This window comes from Condylura cristata, unplaced genomic scaffold, assembly GCF_000260355.1.
Source record: "Condylura cristata isolate star-nosed mole 26May11 unplaced genomic scaffold, ConCri1.0 scaffold00013, whole genome shotgun sequence".
Lineage (NCBI taxonomy): Eukaryota > Metazoa > Chordata > Mammalia > Eulipotyphla > Talpidae > Condylura > Condylura cristata.
In genome coordinates this window covers 28471186-28493907 of record NW_004567114.1, presented here as the reverse complement: position 1 = coordinate 28493907, position 22722 = coordinate 28471186, and the positions used below count along the sequence as shown (strand labels likewise).

The 22722-nt window shown below is 37.1% G+C and overlaps 1 long non-coding RNA gene across 1 annotated transcript; it reads right to left on the bottom strand.

Annotated features, from left to right (window-relative positions):
* Positions 1-3995: 3995 nt before the first annotated feature.
* On the bottom strand, positions 3996-22662 carry LOC101625707. The gene is made up of 4 exons (XR_001145399.1): positions 22585-22662; positions 11093-11403; positions 7410-7538; positions 3996-4091 (listed from the first exon to the last, which is right to left on the bottom strand). It is a non-coding gene; the product is annotated as an uncharacterized LOC101625707 (long non-coding RNA).
* Positions 22663-22722: the final 60 nt, after the last annotated feature.

Sequence of the window (22722 nt, the reverse complement as noted above, 5' to 3'; positions counted from 1 at the left end):
AAAACAAAAATAAAATAATAGTACTGAGGAACTATTTTGAGAAAATAGGAAATATGGCATCGAAATAGTCTCAGTATAAGAAAGTAAACTCTTTACAGAATATTTTGAGGTAATAAATGTATTAAGAATGATAAAAATTTAAAAATACAGCTTTTTGCACTACTAGAGAAATAACTGATTCAGGCAAGGGAAATGTTAACTCAGTTAAGGAACATGGCTACTTTCATAAGACTTAGTTATTTAATAAAGAATGAATTAATGTTATAAGACATCATTTAATAGTAACTTTGATAATAAAAGAAGTTATATTTCTTTCCACCAAGCTTTCATTTCCCATCCTGTGTTAGGGGAAAATTAGAAAGATAATATTTCTTCTTTTCCCAACTTCCCACATAACAATTCTACCTTTATAAATTCTAGCCATCTTTCTACTTCTGGCCGTCTTTAACTCTGAGAGTGAAGTGAAAGAACATAGTTTCAGAGCATTTTGTCAAATCAAACTAGAATTGTTGAAGTAATGTGGTTGCAACACTAAAAGCCCAGAAGAAAAGAGGCAAAATAAAGAGCAATGGAAAGTCAAAGCTAGCCAGGGCTTTGTTTTGGGAAAGTTTTTCAGAGATGTGACATATTTTTAATAGAAGCAGAGGGGAAAGAAGTTAAGTTTTACTGCGAATTATTTGAAAGAGGCAATTGAAAGTTGGAATTACTTGAAAATACTGTTTTTAAATTTTTTCTCTTACATTTTTTAAATTAATATAAGGGCACATTACTATGGTGATGGCACATGGGTGACTTGGTGATGGGAAACCCACGGGGATTACAATTGAGATTAAAAAAATGTACAGAATGATGTAAAAATAAACTATTATATTATAAAAGAAAAATTAATATAAGGGCACATTAATTTGAATCATCATGGACATTTTTTACATTCATATTATATGATAAACTGCTGTAATCTACGAATTTCAAAATAAACTTATCATTTCTTCCTTGAAATAATCCATCTCCCATTCTCCTCCAACATTCTTTTAAAAAACATTATCAAAAAAAAAATTATCATCATCCCATGAAATGCTAACTACTAGTAACAGGCTCATGTCTTCCTTCTATATTCAACTCATACCATAAATTTAGATTTTAATGTTTAATGTAGATAATTCACCAATTAATTTTGTAATTCTTAGGCCTCAGTCTCAATGTGCTTCATTTTCACTTACACCTCACTAACCCTTATACCCAGATCCGCAAACTCAGATTTTGTCAGCACAGGAACCAACCCACACCAGAGATTTAACTCCAATATTTCACTCTCTGACCACCACTCCACCTAAATCTCTCCTATCTCTTATTCCCACTCAAGCATTTCCTTCAGTGTTACAGAAACCTGCATATCCTACTGGTATTTTCGCTCCATACCCAACAAAGACTTTCAGTTAACTAGCCTGTACTGCTTCCTTTGATCCTTCACAAGAACCAATGATCTACCTGCTGGTATAACACAAGGTAATGAAATCTTGCTTCTTCAAAAATCAATCAAAATTTATTCTTACCTTCATCAAGAAACTATCCAAATAATCATCTTGCCCTTTGATATTTATATGTGGGATGAATCTGCTACCACCAGCCAATTTTTTCTCCAAAAGGTCTGCTTTTTGCTCTGCCTTTTCTCTTTCAACCAGATGTACTCTGTGTAAGAAATCAGAAGTCAACTTCAACAATGTTCAGATTTCATAAAAAAATAATAAAAGTATCCCCCATTTAAAATACATCAAATATGCATCAAGTAAAACTGTATTTCTTATTACAATTGCTGTGGAGTTATACAACTATTTTTATGGGAAGATTAAAAATAGAGAGAAAAACAACCTCCTTTCATGTCTTGTAACAGTTCCTTTGAGGAAGGTCAAATTTGAAAGACCCTTTTCAAGGGGGAAACTGGGTATGAATATCTTTCTACCAACACCAACAATATTATGTTCATCAGAAGGTTCCATGTGGGTGAAAGTACTCCATTTTAAGAAAACTAGAGTGGAACCTTCGACTGGGATCTGATGAGAAGGAAAGCATTCTTGTTATGATTACCAATTACTAGAAACTGGCAATACTTTTGACCCTGAAATTAAAGTTTCAGTTTATCTCCCATGTTTTTAGGCCCTCTTCTAAGAAATGAATCCTACTAATTAGTGCATTTAAGTGAGGTCAAAAGAAATGAATTAGCTACAGAGAATATCTTAACTCAAAAAATTGTATTAGAAACATGTAGGACACACTCAAAAGGTCTAACATACCTCACACCTCATTGTAGCCCTAGAAAGAGAGGTAGAAACAGATGGAACAGAAATAACACTTGAAAAAATGACCCAAATAATTTCCCAAACCTGATAAAAGACATCTATGGCAATATTCAATAAGTTTTGTATATCCTAAGCAGGACAGGTACAAAGAAAATCACACCAAGGCACAGCATAGACAAAGTGTTACCAATTTTATAGGTATAGTCATGTAAAGAATAACATTTTGGTCAGCAATGGATTGACTGTATATACATAGGTGGTCTCTATATGTAGCCCAGGTGTGCAGTAGATTAGATCATGTAGGTTTGTGTAACTACACTCTATGATGTTCACATAACAATGAAATCACTTACTGGTGCAGTGCTGTATGTTGTATTCATATGAAATGTCCAGAAAAGACAAATGTATAGAAAAACAAAGTAGATTGCTAGTTGTCAGTGATTGAACAGGGTGAAATGGTAGTAACTGCTAGTGGGATGGAAAGGGGTGATGAAAATGTTCTGGAATTAGAAAGCAGTGATGATTGCACAACCTGTGACTATACAAACTGTCTACTGGGTTGTACTTTATAAGGGTGAATTTTATGGTATGTGAATAAAATGCTTTTTAAACATAATTTTGAATCAGGTATTATGTGAAATGCTACTTGATTTAAATTTTGCAACTATTAGTATTCTGTTGAATACTGTTCGCACATTTATGATAAATGACATGTTTGAAAAGAAACTAAAATTCTCTACCTTAAACGGTTTTCTAGTTCTGTAATTCTTTCAGTTAGATCCCAATTGCCTCTTTCAAAATTCTCAATATTGGTGTTTTTCAAAGACTTGACTCTGATCAGAGAAGCAATAAGTTTCTCTAGGTCTTTGATATCATCTTTCAAGGACATTATCTGGAAAGACTGTTGCACATTATTTTCTTTGTAACTCTTTAGTTCACTCTTCATCTCTTGCAAAGAAGATTCTTTTATGACAAGTTCATTTTGAAGATTTCTTAGCTAATAAAGAGAAAGTGTTACTTAAAACTTTAATTTAGGTCTTAAAAATTCATGTTTTTAAACTACTATGGTATTTACGTTATATATTGTCATATAATAAAATGAAGCTTTTCAAGCTTCCTAAATGTATCCTATCTTTAAATATGTTTTAAAAAATCATATCAAATTCACACATAAGTTTTGGATTGCTTTTCTTCTCATGAACATTAAAATTCTTTGTGAAGAGTAAAATATATCAATAACCCCTAGCAGAAAAGAAATACTTGATGCTTTGACCAAAGATACTTTATGATGTGCTTAAAGGGGAGTGTGTCCATAGGTCTTTTTCTAAAGAGGAACCTATATTTACATCACTTATTGTGCAGATCAGAAATGGGTACAGAAGAGAGTCAGGAGAAATAGGAAAGTTTAAATTATATTAGATACGTAGATAGATAAAGTATATATATGGCAAATAAAGGATAACAAAGTTATAAAGAGGGGAAGTGATCACATTGGCTGCTATTGTAAGAAATTACCAGAAAGATGACAAAACGGGTTAAAGCCCTATACTGCCAGCGAGCAGCAGCCACTTCAGAACAAGTTCCATCCCTGGCACCCCCTCTGCCCACCCCCACCAGATGATCCCCACAAAGCCCACAAGGCCCACAAGGCGAAGCAGACCTCTCCTGACTTGCCCGCTGCTCCCCTCAGCAGTGTACTTTGTCAGTCTGCCTGTTCTGCTTCCCGCTCTGTCTCTGGTGAATCCTGTCACGGTCTCTGCATTGGTCTCTGCATCTGTAGCCTGCACCCCAGTTCTGTATGGAAAGAAAGAAAGAGAGAAAGAGAAAAGGAAGGGGGGAGGGAGCAAGAGAGGGAGAACAAGAAAAGACTGGGGTGGGGAGCAGCTGCTGTGAGGTGAGTAGTTTATCAATCTTAGGGTAGCATTTAAAAACATCTCTGCTAAAAAAAAAAATCTCTGCTGTTCTGTCTGATAAATGGACAAAGTACTATAGATGAAGAAAACTCAATGAACTATTAACATTCAGGGGTTCAATTAACTTTTAACTTTTAATATAAGTTATTCAAGTTTCTTGATAAGCTGTATATGATCCTGATATAAGTAAGGGAGAGTACAAATTTGATTTGGTATTTTGAAATATCATTAGTTTTATCACCTGAAAAAAGTCAAGAATATTTTGTTATTAAAAGAAACTGCATTAATTAGAAATGCAATTCCCAGCAGTGAAGGCAATATGAAGAAAAAGCATTTTATTTTAATATTTGTTTATGGTGTAGAACAACTTGGGTGGGAGAAATGAGAGGATTCACTAGAGACAGAGTGGGAAGCAGAAACAGGCAGACTGACTGAAATACACTGCTCAGGTGTGCAGTGGGCAGGTCAGGAGAGGTTTGCAGGCCTCCCTGGCTGGGAATTGAACTCAGGCTATAGTGGTGATAGTCCTGAAACAAGCCCTTGGCCACCAGAGAAGCCCCAAGACCAAGCATTTCAAACTAAATTTTTAGTCCAGTATATGTATAAAGCACTTTATGTCTATCCACCTAGGAGTGGAATTGCTGTGTAATTTTAGTTGTTTTTTTTTTTTTAATATATTATGATCTTGAAGTGGCAGAATTTTAGTAAAAGAAAAATTAGTGGTTGCCAGAAGTTCAGGGTAGGAAGAAAGTGGATGTCGTAATGGGAAGAATCTTTACATTGCTGAGAGTAAGTATTCAGTATTTCTGCTGCTTAGAACTTAATACACAAAAATCATAAATGAGTACAAGTAAAGCTGGGAAAGACTTTAAGTTGATATGTAATTAATACATAAAATATACTCTTTAAAGTGCATGCTTTAGTAGTTTTTAGTATTGCTCACATGTCTGTTGTTTATACTACAGTTTTGCAAAATTTTACTAGTGGTAAAGACTGGCCAATGTGGACAATGGAGCGCTCTATATTATTCTTAAAATTGTAAATGAATAGATCATGATTTCAATAAAAATTAATTATAATGGTTTTCATAATTTTTTCTCTAGCTGCAAATTTCTATTCACCCACTCAGAGCTGGCAGCATCTATCAGATTTCTACTATTTGCCTTATTACTAAACTAAGGAAACAGCTTAACAGCATAAACACAGGCATATCCCTCACAAATAAGTTTCCATGAAGATAAAACACTTTAAATTTAAAACACCAGACCTTATTGTGTATGTGTGTGTGTGTGTATTACTGGTAACTTTATTAATTGCTTAACTCTTATTTATCACTGAAGCAGCCTATCCATCACTATATAAGAGTTTTAGCTCAATATAATAATCTCTCCATGGCATATGGGAGACCTCTATTCTGTGTCTTGATATACCCTGCCTCTGTCACTGACTGGGTGTCCACATTTCCTCTTAAAAGAACATCAGTCTTAATTGGATTAGGCCCCACTCTAAAGATTTCATTTTAACTTAATTACTTCTTTAAGGATTCCATACTCAAATAGAGTCACATTCAGCTTAACTGAAACTAAACTAGTCACCAACTGACTACATTAATATTTATCCCTTCTATCTCTGACTTTTCCTAAATATAGCTCCTCTTGCACCTGTTTCTCCATTATTGGGCAGAAAAACAAGATAATTATTTTTTTGTATGTCCTACAAAAAGATAAAGCTAATTCTAACAAAAATTTTAAATGCATACAATGAAAAGAAAAGCTGCCTTATCAACACAATTGTGTTCCTTTGGGAATAAATAATGGGTTATTGGAAAAGGGAAAGATGACTCATGCTGAAAATATTCTGTTGAAATCACTAGACTTTAAAAAAAAAGAAAATAATAACTAGCACAAGTGAGTAGAGACCCACCATTCTTCAGTGAAGGCAGCTGTGCTGCCCTTCTAAAACCTCCAATCAAGCTCTCAAAACTGATAACTTTTGCTAATTTACTGTAAAATATATTTTTTAACTAGGCATACACATAAGCCTTAATCTAATCCAAATCTGAATTATCAACTTTCAGGTATCAGTAAAATATAGAACACAATGATGCAACTGATAATGAAAGGAATTGGCATCACATTTTTCTGGAATAAAAGACAAATTATGAAATCTTCCCCAAATGTCACAGGATCGTGTCTATAGAAACCCTATTTAAATCCAACCACTATTCACTTCTCTATGCTAAAAACATTAACTAAAATTGAAGAGAAATATATTTACCTACATATCTATGTTTATATACCTATTTAAATAAAACCTGAGTCAGGATTAGATGAGCTAAAAGAAAAGAACTTTAATAAGGTCCTGGGGAGAAAAGAGGCCCCAGGGAATAAGGTCACTACATGAGCTGAAATGTGTCCCATCAAAATTCATGCATGAAAGTCTTAAACCTCAGTTAAGCTGAATGTGACTCTATTAAGTATGGAATCCTTAAAGAAGTAATTAAGTTAAAATGAAATCTTTAGAGTGGGGCCTAATCCAATTAAGACTGATGTTCTTTTAAGAGGAAATGTGGACACCCAGTCAGTGACAGAGGCAGGGTATCTCAAGACACAGAATAGAGGGCTCCCTTGTGCCACGGAGAGAGGACTCATTAGCTGTTTCCGTGAAGTTCCATTGTCAGGGGAGGTAATGTGGCACAGCAGACCTCTCCTCTCTCACCCTCTGCTCCCCTCAGCAGTGTATTTGTCGATTTGCCTGTTCCGCTCCCACTGTTTCTGGTGAATTCTCTTGCCACCCCTGCACCTCTGGCCTGTACTCAATTCTGTATGCATAAATAAATAAAATATTTTTTAAAAATACTTAACACATATAACTGATTATTATCACATAAATTTTGAACATGGCAGTTCTTAAGTAATATTCTAACACTATAGTATTTCTACCACTATAGTATAGTAGTTAGAATTAGCTTTTATTCAACTCAAAATTTCTTAACTATGTATCATTTTCAAAAGGAGTTCTCTGCCAAGTGATAGATTTGGGTCTAAATTACTGTTCCTCAGAGAAATAGAGTTGAATATTGGGAAAAAAACAAAAGTGAGTTAAGATAACATTTGAGTCTTTTATCAGAATGTTTCTGATAACAATATCAGAATTATATAATTTCCCATACTGTTTACTTTTCAGATAATTCATATACCTCGGCTAACAGATTCTTGTTTTTCACCAACAAACCAGCAAGGTCAGGATGGATTGTGTCAGCTTCCCTTTTGTGGGACATGATTTGGTGCCTGGTAGGAAGGACTTCAAGAGATGGATCAAAACAAGCCTACAAAGACAAACTACAAATCAATGAACTAAGCATGTACATCTATAGATCAAAGCCCACAGTGTTTCAGCCCACACAAAGTCTTAAAAGGAGCTCTAAATAGAATAGCTCTTTAAAATATTCATTTTGAGTTGCTCTTTTAATACATGTATGAGGATCTCGGGAAAAAGCAGGCAATATGTTGACCTAAAAGCTATAATAACAGCTATAAGTAACTGTAGCTCACCTAAATAGATAAAATTTTTGTGAGTACAGGAAACAAGAAAACACATATAAAGCTAAAAAAACTTTATAGAAACGAACTATTAGAAGGTAGCTGATGAAAGATTTACCAGTATGTGTTTATTTTTAGTCACAAATCAATTCCTATTCATTATATCATCACACAAATTGGTTTCTTAAATTTTATTTCAGTAAATCAACATCAATTCTGTGTTTTTTCCACACCTATACTGAGGGTGAAAATTAAGGAATCTTTACCATAATTACAATATGCCTCCTACTGTCAAAAGGGCATGCAGTCTTTTAAACTGTCAGTATAATTTTTGGTAAGAACAAAATTTTAAATTAGAAGAAAACATTTACAAATGGTATTACATGATGCTTAATATACTCAAGGAACACTTTTTTAAAAGTTATCAGATTCTAGAATATTATGCCTATCACAAAACTATATGTATGCATGCACATGGAGGGAAATATAGTTATAGTACCATAAAATCTTCAAATTTCTCAGGAATAAGGAAGATTTCACTTAAACTTGGCAAAGATATGTTCAAATAAATAATAGCACAATATAGTATCTATGGAGATGTTGGCACATATTTATATATCTGAAATCTATGTGCTATAAATCAATTTTACTTCATTTAAAAAAGTTAACATAGTCGCTCACCAACAGCCATATAGCACTTAACTTTTAAACTAGTAAAAAAGGGGGGGAAATGGAGTGAAAAAAAATATAATACAACACAACAAAAACAATATTTGGCATGATAGAAGGGGTGTAAGAAAATAAAAGCATGGGAAATAGAATGCACATAGTATGATGATAGAAACTGATCCAATAATCTGTATTATCAATAAATGTAAACAGGTTAGATGTTCCTGTTAAAGGTAACTGCTAAAAGCACCAATATTCAAAAAAGCAGAAAACTTTGTTGCAAACAACCTACATTTCAAATACAAGTTTAATGAGTATGTAACTTACAGTATTATCATATAATAGAATACTAAAATATATAGAAATTACTAGATAACTACACATATAGCAACACAAATCTCATAGGTAAAAAAGCAAGTCAGAGAGACTGTGCCCACTATCATCAGGACCACCTTCCTGTCTGTTCAGCAGACACACTGGGCTTTCCACTGAGGACAAGGACACTGTGACCACTGTTCTTGTCCAGGACACCTCAAGCTTATACGCCTAGCTCTTTTGGAGATATCAAGAGCTCCTCGCCTCCTCCACTGAATCTTAAAAGGCTTCTGACTATAGGTTTGATCGCCAAAGTAAGGTCATGGAAGCTGTTGCAGCTTCCACCTGGTTCTCCTGGACTTCTCAGGCTCAGAACCCAGGTACTATGCTGTAAGAAGTCTAGGTCAAGTGTGGATGTGGCAGCCCATAGCCAACATTACCTGCCAGTGAGATGACAGAGGAGATAAAAATGACTCTAACTCCAGCCACCATCTAACTTATACTACATGAGAGACCCAAAGGAGAACTTACAACTGAACCCAGTCAATCCCCAGAAATGTGAGACAATAAAATAACTGTCATGTTAACAGTAACAAAAGACTAAAAATAGTGTAATCTCATTCATAAAAACCTTTAAACAGAAAATTATACTGTTAGGGATGTCTAATTGCGTGCTCAAAGTAGGAAGAGAAGCAACAAAGTAATGGACACAAAATTTAAAATATCCACTAGGTAGAAGAAAAGGAATGTCATCAGGAAGCAGCACTCAGTAAGTGTCTCAAGTACTGATAGTGTTTTATGAAACTAGATGGTGGGTTCATAGGTATGTGTTTGATTATCTAATCTGTGTGTGTACATGCTGTAGCTGTTTTCTATGGATGATATATATATTTTTTTTAAATTATTACAAAAGTTTATTTTTACATCATTTTGCACATTTTTTTTTCCATCTCGATTGTAATCCCCACGGGTTTCCCATCACCAAATCACCCGTGTGCCACCACCATAGTCCCATGCATTTCCCTCCCTTCCCACCTCCCTACCCCCCGTTTTTGATCCCATTCCCCACTCCACCCCCACAAAATGTCTCTGGTATATGGTTGTTCATTATTTTTGTTATTTTCTCGCCTGGTCCATTATACTCCTGCTATGAGTGAAACCATCCGGTATTTTTCTTTCTCTTTCTGGCTTATCTCACTAAGCATGATCTTTTCCAGCTCCATGCAAGTTGCTGCAAAAGACATGTGTTTCTCTTTTTTGGTTGCTGAGTAATATTCTATTGTATATATGTACCACATCTTTTTTATCCAGTCATCTACTTTTGGGCATTTGGGCTGCTTCCATGTTTTTCCAATTGTAAATAAAGCAGCAATAAACATGGGGGTACAGGTATCTTTTTCAATCAGTGTTTTTGTGTCTTTTGGGTAGATACCTAGGAGTGGGATTGCTGAGTCGTAGGGAAGCTCCATGTTTACCAGTTTGAGGAACCCTATGGATGATATATTTAAGAACAAATCCATATACAAAGGATCCTCACTTGTTTATATAAGAAAAGATTTACAATGTACAAAAACTGTGATACATTCCTATACTTATAAATGGGGACTTTATGAAGTATTATTATGAACTGACCAATCTATGTGAATCAAAAAGAAAAACTCTCAAAAAACTTGAGATTGAATACAAATAGCAAAGCAGAAAATTATGTCTAGAATACCATTTATGTAATTTTAAATGCCAAAAAACACTAGATGTATTTTTTATATTAAGTTTTGAAAGCATACAGAAAGGGTATGCATCTATTTCAGAATAATTAACTCTGGAGAAAAAAACTGGACAAGGATGGTCCAATAATACTTTCATATAGGTCTGGAATAGAAGCAAAGGGCAATGTGGTGTCCTAGGGAGGTAATGATAACCAGATGACTTAGTTCTGTAGCTAAACAACTGTGGTCTCCCTCCAAGTGTTTAGTTTTCCTAACCTGCAAAGTAACAGGTTTAATCAAATTAACTCCGAGGTCCTACAAAGACTTTCAATACTACTTTGAATGCTGGATTTCAGTTAAATGAAATGTCAGAACAATTAGAAAGGCAAAAATAGTCAAATCCACTTTGAGGCTCCATTAAATTTAGATGCTATGCTTTCTGTTGGTCTAGAATCAAGTCAGGAATAAAAAAAGAGAGAGAGAAACCTCACTAGACCTCATCTCTCACATCATTTATGAGCAAACAAGAGTGCCAGTACTGGCTATGGAGCAAACAGATCTGGGCTTTATTTTCTTCTAGCTCCTAATAGTGGAGGAGATTATTTTATCCCCATCTGCTGAAAATGAAGAAATATCAGGGTACAACTCACCACTGAGTTATTTTTCAGAGACGTGTGAGCTGATGAATATTTCTCTTCTGAGAGCTTAACCTCCTGGGGGCTTTTGCTCTCACCAGTAGCAAGCCTTCCTGGAATGGAATGGTTTAAAAACTGGAGAGGGCCCGACATGTTGGTGGTATATGCAGCATGAAACAGATCTGGAAATGGTGATCCACAATGTTTCCAAGAGGGACTTGCATAAAGAGTCAGGAAGAATTGCTGAGATCTGCCAGCGCCAATTACTCTGTCTTTGAGAAGGCTCCACAGCTTATCCAAACCTCAGAAGGAGCTCTCTGCTGAACCTGTTACTTAGAGACAAGGCACATCAGGTTCTAAAGACAATAACAAAAATATTTTCAATTGTAACTGGTTGAACCAGTATGCTAATATACATACTTGACCTATGATATATGCTTACATGTTATTTGTGACTCAAAATCTGTTAACATCTGTTTTGCAACCTTTCTCATTTTCAATTTTTTCACTTTATCAAAATGCTAACTACAACCTCAAGATTCTAATATGGGTTACTATGTAGAATGTGATAATTCATAATGCTCTTGCTGTCCCAAAGGAATGTAAAATGTAAACTTCCATTATAGTTTTTATAAATTCTATTTCCCAGGAACTTCAGCACTGCCTTAAATTTTCCCTGCCCCCCAGTTCAATTCCTATTCTATAGCGAATTTATCTCCAAAGCTACATTAAATAGAGAAAAGGTTTCTTCTAATTTAATATCCAATTGTTTCACTAAGCAATAAGATAAAGACTTCTTTATAATTTTGGAATATATTTTTTTGGGGAAAAGGCATTTAGAAACTGCACAGGAGAGGAGTTAAGGTGGGACGTGCTTCCTTTCTTGGTTATATATCTCCCAGAAAATTAAACAGCTCCAGAATGAGAGGAATTTTCGTAAGAAGAGAAAAAAAGTCAGAATGGTGTGATTTGAAGAACACTGTACAGAAAGCATGAAGGTCTGATATTCTTCACTAGACCTGAAATGTATTTTGAAATTCCTCTATTAATTCACTATAGACTTACTAATATTGATCACAATTATTAAAACACAAAGATCTCTAACAAGACTTGAGCTACTTCATCATTTTCATTATTTGATATCATAAAATATTACTACAGCTATTCCTTTTCTAAGGATAAAAGAAAAGAAGAACCGGAGGGGAAGAACAAGTTTTTGGTGAATGAAAATAGAGAATAAATTGTCCATTAGTCCTGGAATGAGAATGACACCAAAGATAAAGGTCTGCTTAGGAATCTCTCTTTTACAATACTTCTTTTTCTCTTTCTTTAAACTCTATTAATATTTTCATGGATATTAATATTAATATGTTCATAAATATTGTGCTTTATTAAAAACAACTTTTCTCACTTTTATTTCCTCTAAAAAATAAGCCACTCTGTGGACCCCAGAAACATCAGTATGTATATAAATCCTTAGTATCAGTTCAATAAATACCTCCTTCCTGGATTTCTGCAAAGTAAGGGTAATCATTCTGTTAGGGGGAAGGATGTCCTAAAGGAACTCTGCAGAGTCTTGTGGACTCCCCACCCCTACTCCAGCTTTCTGGATTCCACCCCTTACTTAAGTGGTTGGAAAACTACAACTCCCAGCAGTACCAAGGAGAGAACTGTGAGGACCTAAGGGCGGAGCTAAGCAGGGATTCTGGGACTTTGGGGGATAAAAATAGTAAGTGGTTTTCCAACTATCATTCTAGAGAGGAAACAGTTCTCTCTCTCTGGAGCAACTGCTCGCAGACTGTGTGACTGGGGCTAGCAGCCTGAGTTTGGGACTTAGAGCTCCAAGTTAGCCGCCTTGGTAAAGTATTCCAGCTACTTTGTATCCCTCTTTTTTTCCCTGGGTTATTTCCTTTTCCTTTCCCCTTTTTGTAAATAAACCCGTTATTGACCCTTTTGTTTGTGTCTGCAGAGTAACTGGATTTTGAGCGTGGGCACAGTGAGGCCCCACAGACAGGCAGCCCAAGTCAACTCTGGGCTACCCTGTAACAATTCTTCCCCTCCTACTTCTGATAGCATATGATCTATACTTTTCCTTTGATTGTTATCTCATTTAATATTGTATTGTGTAAAAATATTATTTTCTTACTACATTAAAGGTACCTAAATGTAGGATCTACTTTTGGTTTATTTCTGCTATGACATACTAGCCACAAAAAAATATAGATTGAACAACTAAAGAACTCAAAAGAGAAAGTAAGCCTTAATACCAAGTTAAATAGATGCCAGTACTGTTGTCCAAAAGTAACCTTATAACAAATAATAAAAATACAGTAGGAATATAAAGTAAAAATAACAAAATATAACAATACAAGAAATTATTCTTATGTTTATATATGACTAATCTATTTTTTTACACATTAATAAGTTTTATCAATACTTCAAACTAGAAAGATAAAGTATGACATGCTTTCTTTAGTAGGAAGTAAAAATTTTACCATATAAGGCAAAGAGAAAATTCCAAATCCAAATCAATTCCCAGAAGAAACCTGTATTGTTCAATATGAGCAGCTGCCCTATACAACTTGCCAATAGAATGTTCGTATATCAAAGAAGCTGTTGCTAGGTGAATGCATCACAAATGTCAAGGATGTATTCCTAGGGTATATAGTGGGGCTTGCAGTTATTGCTTTAATTAATGAAGTGAAAATACAAGGTGGTTTTCATCAAGCATTAGTGAACCAAAGAACTCTTAAGAAAGTGATGCTACCAAAATTAAGCATTCCAGCAAATATGACACCCATATTTTGGATCCTTGTGAAATTAGGTCAAACTTTTGTATTCTAATTCATTCACCCTATCAAGGGATAAGTATTTTTGTTACCAGGCAAAAAGTCTAAAAACTGTCATCAGTTCAAAACTTCTCTCATTGGTTCTAGGGCCAGCCACATACCAATACAAATGCAAACAACGGGTCTTTGGTACAGGGGGAGAAAAATCAATTTATTCTGAAAAGATGGAGGGAAAAGGAGGTGAGAAAGTACAGTGTGCCAAGGCCTTCAGTGTCTGCTGCCAGAATATGTGGACCCCAAGAGAGCAAGAGAGAATGCTGCCATGTTCCACCACCACCACTACCAACAGAGACCTATGGAGGGGCGGGTGAGAAGGCCCAGCAACCACCTAGACAGAAGCACAGCTTCTGACACAGCATACAAAAGAAAATAACAGACTAGTCGGTTAAAGCACAGCACTACGAAGCTAGCCGCAACGGCTTCAGCACAGTTCCACTGTCAGAGGTGACATGGCGCAGCAGACCTCTCCTGTCTGGCCTACTGCCCCCCTCAGCAGTGTTTACTTCATTGATCTGTCTATTCTGCTCCCCACTCTGTCACTGGCAAATCCTCTCACACCTCTGGCTTGTACCCCAGTTCTGTATGCGTAAGTAAATCTTAAAAAAAAAAAACCAAAACAGACTAGTATACTTGATGAGCACACATGAAAAATCCTCAACAAACCTGTAGTAAACTGAATTCAACAATACATTAAAAGGATCATACACCATGGCATATGCAGATGTATCATCATTTACAGGTGACATGACAAAGTACACAGAGAATCTTACCATGCCACCAAAAGAACTATTAGAAACAATAAACCAACATAATAAAATGGCAGGTGACAAAGTCAATATACAAAAATCTGTTACACTCCTATGCAAACAACAAATTATCAATAGTGGAGAAAGAAATCAAGAAAACAATTCCATTTAAATTGCATCACAAAGAAATATCTGAAATTAAAATAACAAGAGGCGAAAAACCTGTAAAATGAAAACAAGACATTATTAAAAGAAATAGAAGACAGAAATGAAAAGATAATCTTTGCTTGGGCTTCCCTGGTGTGCAACCAGTTAAAGCACCGTATTATGAAGCTCTCCAAAGCCACTGCAGCACGCATTAGATTAGGCCAGGGAGCTGACCCATATGGTATGGCAGACCTCTCCTGACCCGCCCGCTGCTCCCCTCAGCAGTGTACTCTGTCAATCTACCTGTTCTGCTCCCCACTCTGTCTCCGGTAAATCTTCTCACCCACCACACCTCTGACCTGTACCCCAGTTCTGTAAGCATAAATAAATAAATCTTTAAGGAAAAAAAAAAGATATTCTTTGCTCATTGGTTGGAAGAATTAACATTGTTAAAATTATCAACTCACTCAAAGTGATGACTCAATGCAATGCCTATCAAAGTTTCAATGGCATTCTTCATCAAAGAAAAAGAGGAAGTCATTTCTAAAATTTATATGGAGCCACAAAGAACCTGAATAACCAAAGCAAGTCAAATAGTAAAGGAGACATGTGTCAAATCCCCAACTTCAATATATTACAAAGCCTTGGTAATCAGAACAGTTTATTACTGAATAAAAAAAGACACAAAGATCAATGTAATAGAATTAAGAGCCCAGAAATAAACCTACACATATGTGGACAGTTAATTCCAACAAAGGAGTCAAAAGTATGCATTGGAGAAAGGAAAGACTCTTTAACTAATGGTACTGGGAAAACTGGGCAACTACATGCACATAATGAAAAAGACCACTATCTTACATCGTCCACAAAAAATTAACTAAAAATGGATTAAAGATTTCAAAATGTACAGAAGGTAAGAGACAAAGCACTCTGAGACATTGGCTTCAGAGATGTCTTTGGTGAATTGACTGAAATAGCAAAGAAAACGAAAGCAAAAATAAACAAATAGGGCTAAGCTAAAAAAGTTTCTGCACATAGAAACTCATTAAAATTAAAAGACACTATGAAAAGGAACTGGAAAGGTTTAAGTCTGAGAGAGAAAGACAAATACTGGACGGTTTTATCATATGTGGAATATAAAGAAACAAAACAAATGGACACCATCAAACCAAAACAAACCCTAGAAATCTGACTGCAAATTCAGGCCACTGAAGGGGTATGGGGGTGTGGATCAGCAGATCAGACAACTATGGGTGCCTTGTCGGTGGGCATGGTGTGGCAAAATACACCTGAAGAGGTTTGAGCCTGTTCCCCTAAATTGTATATAATGTTATAAACAAACACTTTCAATAAAAGTAAAATACAATTTAAAAAATAGATATTAAACTCCATGGAAAGTCTAAGAATGTTGCAAAGTGATCTTTCATGTATTTCAGTCAAACCATCAGGTGATCCCTTAAATGTGCAAAAGGTGAGCTGACACTGTTTTGGAATTTTAAGATTGGGAAATACTGCAATAAACAAATCTACTAGTAAATAGATTATAAAGAGCCTTGCTTCTTCAAGGTGTATGATAATTTTATTTCCATATAATCGCACTATTATATAAATGCACCTAATTTCTTCATAAAACTTTTTACAACAAAAAGTGAAATTAAACATTAAAAAATATGTGTGGGTACCCTGACACTATCCCAACTTCTAACTTAATTGGTTAACAGTGGTGCCAAGACATACATGTTTTTCAAAAGTTACAAAAGTAATTTTTATGGGCCTCCCTGGTGGTGCAGGGGTTTAGTCTCAACCCTATGGAGCTATCCACAGTCACTGCAGCATAAGTTCAAGCCCCAACCAGGGAGCTGACCCGCATGGCACAGCAGACCTCTTCTGTCTCTCCCACTGCTCCCCTCAGCAGTGTATTTCAGTAGATCTGCTTGTTGTGCTCCCCACTCTGTCTCTAGTGAATCATCTCACCTCCTGCACCTTTGGCCTATACCCCAGTTCTTGTATGCATAAATAAATAAAATAAATCTTTAAAATAATATACACATATAATTTTTAAAATATAATAATTTATTTTTACATCATTTTGTGCCTTTTTTCCATCTCAGTTGTAATCCCTGTGAGCTTCCCATCACCAGATCAACCATATACACAGGTAATTTTAATATGACTTTAGGATGGAGAACAACTGTCCCCCAGCTTCATTACATGTGGTACAAATGAGGCAAGGAAAAGTTAAGTGATGCTCATAGGAATGGAATTGATAGTTAATAACAAAACCAGAATAAAACACTTCATAAAACTTGGCTCTGCTAGACATAAGCAGCTGGTTCAGCCACCATTATTATTACCTGCAGTTCTGCATTCCTATACAAAAATCAGAACTGCCCTTCAGAAACCAGTCAATCAATCATAGGAGCCAATCTTACACGGTGCCTAGCAAATCAATCACGAGCAGAAAGCTTGATCACTCTGGGAAGGCTGTGTAGCATGAGGTATGGCCCAGAATGCCTGTGAGGGGCCATGGACCCATGTATGCCAAGGGACCCCAGAAGCTGACCAGTGGAATGCTTTGTTGATTAGAACCATGGCCGGGAGGTCAATTGTAACACTTAGTTATCAAATAGATAACAACTATCTGGTCAGCAGACTCATGTGCCCCACCCGGAAGCCCTAGTTGACAAAAACACATATTTTAGTTTCCACCGTCTTTTTCTCCTTGTCCTCCTAATCCATGTACCTGATGCTGTGTGAATATTCTAAGAATAAAAAGGCCAGGATCTTGGTCTTCAGCAGCTCAGCATTGTGCAGCCTGCTCCATTACTCCTGTTTCTCTATTAGTGTGGTGCTGCCCATGCAACAAAAACTGATTCTAAGATCTATATTCCCAAGCAGCAGAAACACAAGTATGAACAAAATAGTGAATTTCTTATGATGTTTTCATTTTGATAGTGAAAAAAAAAACAGTAAACAAATTTGTTATAATTTTATAAAATGATTTTGTAAATGAAATGATTTTAGATATTTATAAGCTAATTTTATAAGTAAAATAATTTATAAGTAAATTCATAAGACTAAAATAGGTTAATGTAGTAGTAAGACAAGGAAATAAGGGGCAACTTTTGCTAGCATAGTCAAAGGCCCTTTTGGCTATTCTAACATAAATCATAAAATACATTTTATGAGATAAACGGCCTTTACCCTTAACAACATGAACTTATATATCTACATATAAATAGCTATTGTTCCCTTAAAAACTACATTCATCCTAGAGATTTTCTTATTTATGAAATCAATTATGTAAAGAACAATTATGTATGTTAATATTACTCTAGCATAAACTCTTAGAAATTAGTTCAAAAAGCACACAAGCACACTGACACAAGCTATGCAACTTCTATCAACCGACAAATTCCAGACAGATTGGGAAAAGCTCTGAAAAATCAGAATTTCCACTGCTAGCTTATGTTATGACCTCCCTTTTTGTATAATCATAATATCAAAATATTCTGAGCAACCATCAGTTTACAACTGGATTGTCTTAGCCTCATAAGGCAGCTGGCTGCCTGGTTCAGGCAAGCTGCCCCAGGGTGGGAAATTCCTCTGTCTCCTGAGACAAAAGGCAAACCCCCAGGAGAAATAAGACCCCCAGAGCATAAAAACTCCTGGAAGATTCCTTGGTTTCTTTAAAATAAAAAGCAAATCTCAGGTAAGACTCCCAGGGCATAAGGACTCATGGACAATTTTTAACCTTGATTACACAGGTGTTGCTTAATACACAACTGTACAACTTTCTCTTAATTTACTCCTTTTTAAAACAAGCACTAACTACTCTGCTAGCCTTAAATTAGCCACTAGCTTTTCTTTAGACAATCACTGATAACACTGCTAATACAATTTATTACTTTACTAAGACCCCTAATAACCTTTTGCTAACGAGCTCATCCCTTCCCAGACCCCTCTTTCCTTGAGTTATAACTAAACATCTGTACACATGACAATTATCACAAAAATGTATAATCCATTATATCATAAAATGTTAAGAGAAAAATGCTTTGTTCCCCTTGTCTTTGAGAATGTTTATGACAATTTATGGAGATCTCTTATTAACTTACCCTATGCATTATTACAATTAACTACTTGCCACACAGTATAAATAAAGACCTGCTGAGGGAATGATCAGGAAGACTTGCACCCAACTCTGATTCCCTGTGTCTTCCTCAAGCCCGCTCCCCTCTCCCCTTTTGGAATCTCCACTTGCCCCATGCCTTCCCACCTTAGGGCCCTGCCTGTCTTGCCTCCAGACACCTCGATAGTTGGGGTTGGTCCCCAACAGCACACATTTAAATAGTTATTATTAAATTACTCTTAAAAAGTTTGCAAGGCCCTCCCTAGTGGCACAAAGGGTTGGGAAAGCACTGAAAGACAGCACTGAAAGATAGCCGCAGCCGCTTCAGTGCCAGTTTGTTCTGGGCCCTGGAGGTGACCCACATGGCGCAGCAGACCTCTTCTGTCTCACCTGCTGCTCCCCTCAGCAGTGTACTTCGTAGACCTGTCTGTTCTGCTCCCCACTCTGTCCGTGGTGAAGCCTTTCACCGCCCCTGCACCTCTGGCTTGTACCCCAGTTCTGTATGAATAAAGCTTAAAAAATAAGTGTGTAAAATGGAGTTACTGAAAAAGTGATACACATATTTCCAAGCAACTTCCATTACAGCTCTGTGAATAAAACTAGTGTCCTTCTAATCTTGATGGGATTCTATCTTTACCTTCTCTGACCAATCTGCAATATACTTAACAGAAAAATCTCTTTTCCCCCAAAACGCTTTCTCAACCTATAGGGCTGCCTACTCTCGTGTTTTTCCTCATAATATGCTGAACTCTGCTTTTCAGCTTTCCTTCCTAGTTCTTCCTCATCTCTTTGAATTCCAAAGATATGTCCTAGAATAAATCTTTGGTCCTCTTTCTGCCTATACCTGTTCCCCTCATGGGCACTCACCTAATCTAATGGATTTAGCTTCCCATGACTACCATCTCTCATTTCTGTGACTACCACTGGATGTCTAAGAAACATCTAAAAAAATCCAAAACTTTCAAAGTTACCTTATTTCAGCCCAGAAAAATGGCAAATCTTTCCAGTTACTAAAACCAAACCCCTGCTTTCTCTTACACCCCAGCTTCCTCTCCTCATTCAGGTTTCTGCTCAAAACAGATCCCCCAGATAAGCCTCACTTGCCACATTTCTGAAACAGCACTCTACTTCCTCCCACCATCATTCTCAGTTTGCCTCTTTTTTAAAAAACAAAATGGCAAGTCTCAATAGCTAAAATTAGAGAGAGTGTGTATATCTATATCTACATATATATATATATACTAAGATTTTTATTTATTTATCCATACAGAACTGGGGTACAGGCCAGAGGTAGAGGCGGCGAGAGGCTTCACCAGAGACAGAGTGGGGAGCAGAACAGGCAGATCAACCAAGTACACTGCTGAGTGGCGCAGTGGGAGGGTCAGGAGAGGTCTGCCACGCCATGCGGGTCACCTCCAGGGCAGGCAGGGATCAAACTCATGCTGAAGTGGCTTTAGTTTCTCAGTACTGTGCTTTAACCCGCTGCGCCACCAGGGAGGGCCACATATATTTTCTTAATTGAACATTGTCTCCCCATTAGGATATTAGCTGACGGCAGGAACGCTTTCACTTTTCTAGCACCAAGAACAGTGTTTTTTGTTGTTGGCACAGTATCCGCTCTGTGACTATTTGCTCAATGCAGAGCACAGGCAATACACAGCTATTGCCCTTACAACCAGGTTCTTGAGGTAGCAAAGGCAAACAGTGCACTTAGTAATCAAGCATCTAGGCTTCAGGCCTAGCCAAGATACAACTACACAGCTTTGGGCAAGTCATCCTTTTGATCCCATTTCTCCATCTGCAAATGGGAGTCTACACTACCTTCCTCAGCAAACAAGAGAGCTGAGTCAATGTCTTTGTTATTATAAGTGACAAGATTCACTATTTGCAAATTACTAGCAACATTTGTTTCAATTTTTCTCTTAATTTCACCTCTTCAGGTACAATACAGCAAGAGGTTACATGTTCAAGAGTTTAATATTATCATATTATATATTATCAAGTTGTGTTTCTGATGTTCCATTTGTGCAAACTTTAGGAATGGTAAAGTAAATCAATTAACAGAAAAAAAATTGCCAAATATAATCTAATTCTAGTATGGTTGCAGAACTTATGTAAATATACTAAAAATTATAAGGTGAATTGTATACATAAACTACAACTCAATAAAACATCAATAAAACAACAAAAAGATTTTTCTAATTTTATATAGTGGGGCTAGTGTGGAATAGTCTCAGATTTTAGAAATAGGGCAAAAGTAACACATCAAAAGGTTTCCCCTTAGAAAAATCACTCCCTTAGAGACACCAACCCAGTTTAATAGATGAGTGCAGCTGTTAATTGAAACAGGACAGTCCCCCCCCAAAACTGTTTATAATAAAGAAATCCATATATTGGGTTAAGTCCAAATTGACTTGAATTTTTCTCCAAGAGATTATCTGCATCCCCTGTTCACTGTAGCACTATTCATAACGGCTAATTTTGAAACAATCTAAATGCCCATTGATGGGTAGATAAATAAAACCATTCTCTCTCACTTCCAACACACACACACACACACACACACACCAAGGCACAATATATCAAGTAGTAGCCTGGGAATGAGGGAAATAAACAAATGTTCAAGGGATGCAAACTCTAGGAGGAATTAGTTCTGGGGGTCTCTTGTACAGCCTGGTGACAATCACAATACTATATTATACTTGAAAGCTGTTGAGAGTAGACTTAAATGTTATCACCACATAACAAAAAAGTAATGTGAAGGGGAGGGAGCTATTAACTAACCTTATTGTGGTAATAATTATTTCACAACATGTATCTGTAGCAAATCATTACTATGTACAACTTAAACTTTCCCATATATCGAGTCTATTTTAAAGCAGGGGGAAGAACCAAACAAACTGAAAATTTTATTCTGAGAATACACTGGGTGGGGTGACCTTTGCAACCTAAGCATATCCAAGAACCCAGACTTCTCCAACAGAGAAGTGGGGACGTTCAACACAATCCTCCTAGACACCCCGGCTGCCAGTCCAGTTACCCAAACAAAAGCATCCCATTTCTAGGGTGGGGATACCCGCTGGGAACAGTGTGCGCCCTTGGTGAACTCCAGGCATCCAGGCTGTGTGAGGTCCCCGACAGGTCTCCAACCTTGCATCTCTGCGGGAATCTGACCCCAGAAGGAGCCTCTCGGGCCAGGCCAACCCCCGAGACACAGGCGTCACGCGGCACTGCTGCTAAGCCGCCCCTTCCAGCGAGCTGGGCTTCAGCCTGGCAGAGCATCAGCGCCCATGGAAAACGTTTTAAGTTTCGAGTGCCACCTAAACTCTCTGATTCAAAACTGGGGTGGGGGTCCCCACACTAGTTTGACGGCGCCGGTGGTATGTAAATGAAAGAAGTCGCCGTAAGGTCTACCCCACCAAACTCCGCCTTGGGCAGGGCCAGAACAGTCTGGAAGGCCCTGCAGTCTCCGTGGCGGGCGACTGGTCCCCACAGCGCTCCGGGAGTGGAGGAGACGCGCCTCCCTCCCGCGCCCGCGAAACTGCTCGCCCGCGAGACCGCCCCTCGGCCCCGAGCGGGCCCGCCCCGAAGGGCTGGAACGGAGGGCCGGGTCTCAGCAGGTTTCCGCCCCACCTGAAGGCGACATCTGCAACGGCTCCTTCCACCAGCCAATCACTCCCGCCAGCCACTCATCGCCAAGCCTAGCCCCAGGCCGCTGCAAAACACCAGGCCCATCTCTCCCTGTCTCTAGGCATTCCGGACGGCGCATGC